The sequence below is a fragment of the Etheostoma spectabile genome, chromosome 2 (genome assembly GCF_008692095.1).
Source record: "Etheostoma spectabile isolate EspeVRDwgs_2016 chromosome 2, UIUC_Espe_1.0, whole genome shotgun sequence".
In the NCBI taxonomy this organism is placed as follows: domain Eukaryota; kingdom Metazoa; phylum Chordata; class Actinopteri; order Perciformes; family Percidae; genus Etheostoma; species Etheostoma spectabile.
Genome location: NC_045734.1, coordinates 13,499,820 through 13,507,890, shown reverse-complemented (window position 1 = coordinate 13,507,890; position 8,071 = coordinate 13,499,820). Strand labels below are relative to the sequence as shown.

At 38.7% G+C, this 8,071-nt stretch overlaps 1 protein-coding gene across 2 annotated transcripts in view; it reads right to left on the bottom strand.

The window, feature by feature from the left end:
• The window catches only part of dlc1 (DLC1 Rho GTPase activating protein), an 86,966-nt gene that overhangs the window by 69,738 nt on the left and 9,157 nt on the right, over positions 1–8,071 (bottom strand). The gene's annotated exons all lie outside the window — the stretch shown is intronic.

Genomic DNA, 8,071 nt, shown 5'->3' with positions numbered 1-8,071 from the left:
ACACACACACACACACACACACACACACACACACACCTTCGTTTACAAGTACAAGCCAAAGCGAAGGCTTCTGGTTTCAGGCAGTGTCTGGTGGGATTTATGCGGGCCCCTGGAGCATAAACCGTGAACTGACCCTTTGAATGAGAGAATAACACTTAACTTGTCTGACCATAAGACTCTTCCTCCTGAAAGGCAAACTGGTCATCAACAGACTTTACTTTTTAGGTCATTCTTACAGGTAGAGCTCCCTGCTACATGAATGTAACCTGTGAATCATTATCAAACTGCAGGTGTGACTTCACTAAACATGACATGTTTCTACATGTGTGCATGCAAACCATACAACCTTTCCCCAGACAATGTCCTCAATGAGATTCTATAGTTCTCACTATGTATCCAATAAAAATGGGGTGGGATTTTGTGTTTATATTTAGAAAGACAGTCATACTCTTGTAGCTATGATGCAAGCCTAACTACGAGTGTACAACCATCTTTCCTCACACTTGAACTATTGTCGTGGTCAGCACCTCTCCAACACTGGAGAACAACGCAACATCACACAAAAGACACACCGGATACATCATCAATCCATTGTCTCTTATTGGTTATCCTGACAAAAAAGCTCATGGGACTGTTTTATTCATGCTATTCTACTCCTGTCTTATTACACTGATTAAGACACAAAATGTGTCACCAGGGGGTTAACCACACAGACAGATTAGACTGTCCCTTGTAGAAGACTGTCGGGGCCCCATAGCAGCCCTGTGGCAGACACCCAGCTTATTGACTTTCCAGAAGGACCAGTGGACGAGACCTTGCTGGGTCACAGTTTTGACTGTCTAGTTTAGAGGGCACTGCATTTAGATGTTGCAGTGTAGCAATGACTGCTGGGTAACCCAACTGTAAACACACTTTGTACACATGTACAGTTTCACATGCCACAATAACATTATAAAAAATAAAAACTATGAAATATTTAAAAAACCATAACAAGATGTCTCAATGTTTGCTGGGTTTGGTCGTAGAGAGGAGGTCTCATCACAACCATTTTACAACCAAATAAATTGTCTAAAAAATGTTAATGTTAATTAAAACAAAAAACAAAGACACATATTGGTACTTTTGCTTTTCCACTTTTTTACTATCTGACCATCCACGTCATAACCAAGTTGTCGTTTATGACGCCACCGTCTGACCAATGTTTGCTAAGAAGAGTTGAATAAATTGCACCTGGTTTAACAATGAATTCCTTTGTACATGTTTCAGCATCTAATCAATGTGTGAGCTTTTGTGAGTGCATTTGGTTTGTTCATTTTGTGATATATGGCGGTTTATTATTAGCTGGCAGAAGGGGTGTTTCCAGATGCCTGTCATCCTTAAGATTTACTGTCAACAAGTACGATCATCCTGCAACTATTCCCTGCCCTTTTTACTGTCTCCTAATGTAATTGACTCAGTGCATGTCTTTAAAACTACCAACAACTCGTTAGCAAAAAACCCAGCAGAGTGATGTTTTAATGTTAAAAGAAAAAATATGATTCATCTAAGTTTTAAAGTACCAAAAAACATATTGAACTAGTAAATCACATGTGTTTTAGGAGTATTTTGTCATAAAAACCAACAGAGATTTGTCAAAGAATAAAGGGGTGTAAACAGATTTATGTGACGTGTGATTTCCACAAAGATGCTAAAACAGAAAACGTATTCTGTTGAATAATTAAGTGTATTATAGCTCAAATCCATTTGGAAAAAATTTTCAGTATAAATACAGAGTTAGGCTGATACTTGTGGACAATACCAATACATTTCATGATGGCATGCTTTGGCTTTGTGCTCTGGTTTGTTTTCAATTTAGTTTTTAATGATACTCTGCCAACTACAAAATTTTTTAAAATATATTTATCCAGTATATATTTCTCTCTACTACCCTAGAAATCTAGACACACCCTAGTAGCAGCAAATGTAACTTGCAGCCAGGGTCAGTCTAGCAACTCTCCGTTGGCTTGCAATCTGAACAAACTAAACTCTAGTCAGGCCAATCACATCTTATAGAGTCGGTGGGCGGGCTTAACATCATGACAGCAGAGTTGCAACGGTTTCATACGAGTTCCCTGCTACTTGAAAACAAAGAAGATGGTTGCAAGAGCGATCTTTTGAAACGGCTTTAGCCGTGACTCTGGAAGACTTGGAGTTAAGTTTTTCTTTGAGAAAAGAACAAAAAACTGAACAGTCAGTTTTAAAAAAGGAAGATGTGTTTGGAGTTTTGCCGGCTGGATACTGCAAAAGTTTAATATATCAATTAGCGTTGCTCTGGTTGGTTGTAGTGCTATCCAATTGCGTGCAGAAAGAATTTGAAAGACAACCATTTATCCAGCCACTCGGATTGAGCCCTGCCAATGGGGAGTTCCCAGACACAACATCTTGATGTGGGTCTGTCTTGTCAGGCTATTACTCTACTGTTCTTTGAGTGCTTTATGAAATAGCTATAGCCTTGAATCCACAGGAAAAACAAGATTTCCTGGGAGTTGAAGAGAAGTTTATTTTCTACATCCTGCTTCAAACACAAGCCTTTTCTTTTTTCTAGCCCACTTTTTCAAAACCACAGCAGGTGCTACAGTATGTGTCTCCTTGTTACAGTTGAGCTTAACCGAGTGAGCTTGGGGACAATGACAGCAACACGAATTGCGTGGCCATGACCAGAGTCCCTGCTGGCAACGATATTGCAAATCCCACTATGGCCACAACAAGACCCGCCATTCGATAGCATTCACACTACTATTGGCTAGGCGTCCATGTTTACATGACAAGTCCCATCCCTTGACCAATCCCTAACCCTAACCTTAACCCCTCGAGGTGAAATGCCTAACCCCAACCAATCGAGCTGTTTCGTATTGCGGGACTTGGCATGGCCATAGTGGGATTTGTAATCTTGCCTGCTGGCAGCCGTTGTCAGACTGAATGGCGGTTGGTTTCATAGCACACTGACTCATTATGGCCTACTACAGTCTTTAAGCCAAATATGTGGGTGGAATGGAGGGAAACATAATTATGCCTGCTGCATATGTTGTGCATACAGTGTTATTGACCTAGGATGGGAATGAGTGAGAGATAGAAAGAGAGAATGAGAGCAAATGTAGAGATAAATAAAAGGTAGTAAAAACAGCTAAATATTGAGTCTTTTTTTCTGGAACATTGAGAAGGTGTGGTTTGGATAAAGGATGTTTGGGAAAACTTTGAGGCTGCCAAACCGGAACACGGAGGAAGGACAGAGCAGAAATCTGCTAGCGACCTTAACACGCAACCCACAGCACTTCTATTGTCCACCAAACTACAGTATGATAAAGAGCTATGTACATACAAAACCAACTGATAGGGAATAAAGTCAGTCCGTCATTCTGAAATAAAAATATCTCTCAATCAATCATTTTGACAAAAATCTCATGAATCCAGACATGAAAACTCCAGATATCCAGACATCTGGTATTTTCAGAATTCCCTGTCAAACAGCAGCAACACCACCTAAGGAGATGACAGAAGTTGTGTTTGAAGCAGTGTTGCTGTGGAGACAAAATACAGATCCAAACAAAGGGTTAAAGGTTGCCTTGTTATGAAATGTTTGCTAAAGACAATAGGGCAGCGCCTTCTCTGTCACCATACAGTGCATGCATGACATGTAAAACACCCCGGTGCTAAATTTAACAGACAGCCATGGTCTGTGCCTGGTTCAGTAACTGAGGTCTGTAGGGGATTCTGAGTATGTCTTGGTGGTGAGAACACTCTGGGCTGAGGGTGACTGATATGTTGTTTCCTTCTGTAACATTCAGAGGAAGGTGGTCAGGGGTCAGCAGCCTCCACCCTCCTCTGTGGCTTGGCACATCCTCTGCAGCCACTCTAAAAATAGAGTCACATAACAAATGGCTCTCACAACATGCACAACTTTATTTTGTCATTACGAATTAGACACTCATAAAGCCAAATCAATGACAGCTAATACCATGACATGAAATTTTACAAATTCTTTAAAAAAAATAACAGCTAGTACAACTCAAAATTGTAAATAAATACACCAAAGAATGACATCTTTCAGTGAGAGAAAATAATTAGAGTTGAAACTATTATTTGATTAACCGATTAGTTGATCAGAAAAAACAATAATCATCAAAATAATAGTAATTTGTTTCTCACCAAAATGCCAAACATCATTGGTTTCAGATTCTCAAGTGTGAACATGTTCTACTTTTTTTTGCTTTATGTGACTGTAAACTGACTGTTTGGGTTTAAAACTGTTAGTCGGGCAAAACTGGACATTTGACGATCTCACCTTAAGCTTCAGCAATTTTCACTATATTTTGACATTTCATAGATTAATCGATTGAGAAAATAATCAGCAGATTGAGCGATAATGAAACTAATTGTTGCATCCCTAAATATAATATACAGGCAAATCAATATATACATCAGTCCATAAACCAAATAACAGCCACCTGTTGCAACCCAACAATGCAAATTAAATAACATGGCAAGACACCTGCTACACTAAGCAAGTAATAGAAACCTGCCAACAAAAACACTTAGGGGCAAAGAATAGCAGTTCCACCATGAGAAAAAAACACCTGCTGTGGTACAACATCCGCTAGATGTTAGCCCCTAATTTGTTGCAAGAATAACAGCCACCTGCTGATGGCTAACAATAGCCACCAGCTAAACCAGCAAGAGCCAAGAATCTATTCACTTGAACCCAATGCCTTACACACAACAGTGAGTGAATGATACATGCCAATTGAAAGTCAACTCATCACCAACGTCCACAGTAACATACAACACATTTATCATTGATACATAAAAAACAGAACAGCACAAGTATGTGCTTGGTAAAATCCCACCAGAGTTACACTGAGTGCCAGGAGGTGTTAAAGTGATAGTAAGAAGACAACTACCAGTTACCTCTTGCATAATCCATCGTAAGATGGAAGGAATGCAAATGCACAATGATAAACACCTAACCAATATCAAATACAACACCCCACACCACACACACACACACACACACACACACACACACACACACCAGCCATTCCTCTGCAATCATCAGCAAGACACAGGATAAGACAAACACATTTCTTTCACCCTGACTTTCTACACCAACAATTTCTGAGGTTTTAATACCTAGATACACATCTTGCGGTTATCCAAAGTTCATACAACTGCTGTTACATAAGTACCTCTGTTTTTAAGCGTGACTCCCCGACCAACACTGAAAGCAGTGACAGTGACTTCAGTCCCCCCAAGGCTAATACCAGTAATAGTTGTTTTTGTGACCAAATGTTTTTATTGTAATACCAGTAATAGTCAAATAGATGTATTTGATTTGGTCTGAATGAAGGAATTACTAGGTTGAATTAACACCACAGCATTGGCCCGGAATCAATTGATAGTAAAGTATAATAAAGTGACTACACATAATTTACTTTCTCAAAAAAGTAAATTTAGTCTTAAGTTACTCTTTTAGTAAAATAAGAACAACTGTCAGTTGGTCATACTTTCTGCCCTAATTTCAGATTTGAACCTCTAAATGACCTTCTGCATTGATATATTTATCTTGGTACTTAACATACATTATCAAGGTTGTGTTGTCCACATACTACTCCCTATTTTATCTCTGCTCATAAAATTACAGGAGTGCGTGCAGTAGCAATTTCTGTGTAGGTGTTACCTTTAAAACGAGTTGCGCATTGGCTTGCCAAAAAGATATATGTTGTTTGCCGTCCAGAGTAAACTTGCAAATACCTTCTTCAATGATTTCAAGACAATTTCAAGGCAACATGTGGAAATGCATATTTTTTTGTTTTTTGTGTACATTTGCATGGATTTAGGCATTTTTGAACAATAGGTTTGTTTGTTTGTCTTCAGTGTATGATCTGATTGTTATGTTTAGCCTTTGTCAACACTAATGGCTGATATCAGACACTTTTGTCAACTAGTTAATCTCCATTTACATCTTCATCAGCCAACTCTGTGGAGTGGACAGATTCAAAGGTCTCGACCTAGGCAACAACAATGTGTCAGAGAGGTATAGATTTAACTTGATCAGAAGTTTTGAGACTGTAATTTGTGGTACTTTATTTCTTGTATTGTGTGCAGTTCTGGTAATTCAGCCACTCCATGATTAATCCATAAAAACTGTTAGCGGTACAATGTGATGGTTAACATTAGAGAAAATATGAGACTTTGCATTATAACATTAGATTACACTCACATAAAAGGGAAAAAAAGGTTATACATTTACTCTGTGAACATTTTACAGTAAAATTAAGACTCTACATACTACCTTTCCTGTAATTACAATTAAGTAGTCTTTTTATATAATAACAATGTGTAGTAATTATTCTGATATTGAATAATCTATTATACTATGCATGTTGTCATCTTGTAAAACACAACTGTTGTAATGTTAAATCAAAACCTCAACCCTGGTTCTTCCTCACATATGCCTTGTGTTCACATCATTTAAAGGATTTGTATTGTCTAGCTAAAAAGATTAAGTGGGCATCCAAACACTTTAAGTCTGAAAGGACTCAACAGTCACTTCAGCTATTAACCACTGAGAATCCCCTTCATGAAGTCATCATCTCTTTGGCCTCAATCAATCACCCCGCAGGCCTCCACTGTAAAAAGCCTCCTATTAGGCGCAGAGAAAGCACTGTTTACCCAAGCTTAGTGAGTTACCTTGGGTTACTGCAGGAATGGAGGTTGTGGAAACACTTGGCCACAGACGTTATGCATCACACATCATTGAGCATGTTGCTCTGTGTCCCTTAAAGTAACCGTCACACGAGTAAATGTAGCTTTTTTTGAGACAGCGTAAGAGTTGTGACGTGTAGCAAGACAAAGCAATGTCAACAAGGAATTGCGAGAGATAATTCAAGAATGTGAGACAAACTTTTCATCAAGGAATTCTGACATTTCCACAGGTTGCAATGTTTTGTTCTAAGTAGATAAGAGAACTGTTTTGCAATAGAAACATCCTGTTCAGAAAACATTTGATCGCAAGGAAGGATTGTGGAAAAGGTGCCCTTTGGTATGTGTAGTGCACTTTTCTGTATATTGTCATCTAGACCAATGTTTTGGACTTTTGCTTATTTGTTTAAGTAAAAAAATGTATCACCAAAAATGAAAAAGAAAAAAAGAAATAAACATCCTGTGTGGTATTTAGGGTTATCCTATTATGCATCACTACATCATGAGATAAAGTGTCTTTTTGTCTGCCTTTTTTTTAACATTTTAATTCAAACTATGGTAAAGAGTCAGAATGCTGTCTACTGGCCTTGTTCCCTTTGCCCTTGTTTAAGGCAATAGCAAAGCAAGGCTGACAAAGAAATTAAGTGAGCAAGCAAGAGGTTTGAAGACGCATGTCTCACTTGAAGTGTGTGTCCCACTCGCTCCCCCCTGGCCTGGCTTTTTACCCCCAGACCTCCCTTTTGACCCCTTTGTTGGGGTGAAGGGGTCTAGATCTTTGGAACCAGCTAATTATAGAGTTTTAACGTCTGCTTGGCTAAGCCCTAAGCGCTGGAGGACATTCCTACAATTGGGGGATTTAACTGTCTGTGTGTGTGTGTGTGTGTGTGCGTGTGTGTGTGTGCGTGTGTGCGTGTGTGTGTGTGTGTGCGTGTGTGTGTGTGTGCGTGTGTGCGTGCATGCGCCTTCTGTGCCCTGGTTATGGTTTTTGTACCACTAAGAGAAAAAAAAATTGTTTTATTGGAAACATAAAAGTTGTTTAATAGTAGCTCTATGCTCAACTAAAAAACTATGCAAATGACTCAAACCAGAAATCAAATTGATGTTTTGAGGTCTTAAAATCATCCAAATTGATTTGGAGGTCTAGTTTTATTAAAGAATATAATTCCCAATTCCTTTGGATCTCTCTGGGATAGTTTTAAGTTGCCCTTTCACAAATATACACATTACTTTGTGGTAATGTCAAAAGTTTTACCATGGACTCTGTAATATTTTTTTGCGGGGACAAATGCCTTGGTTACCTTGTTTCAAACCATTATAGTGTGGTATAGAAAGC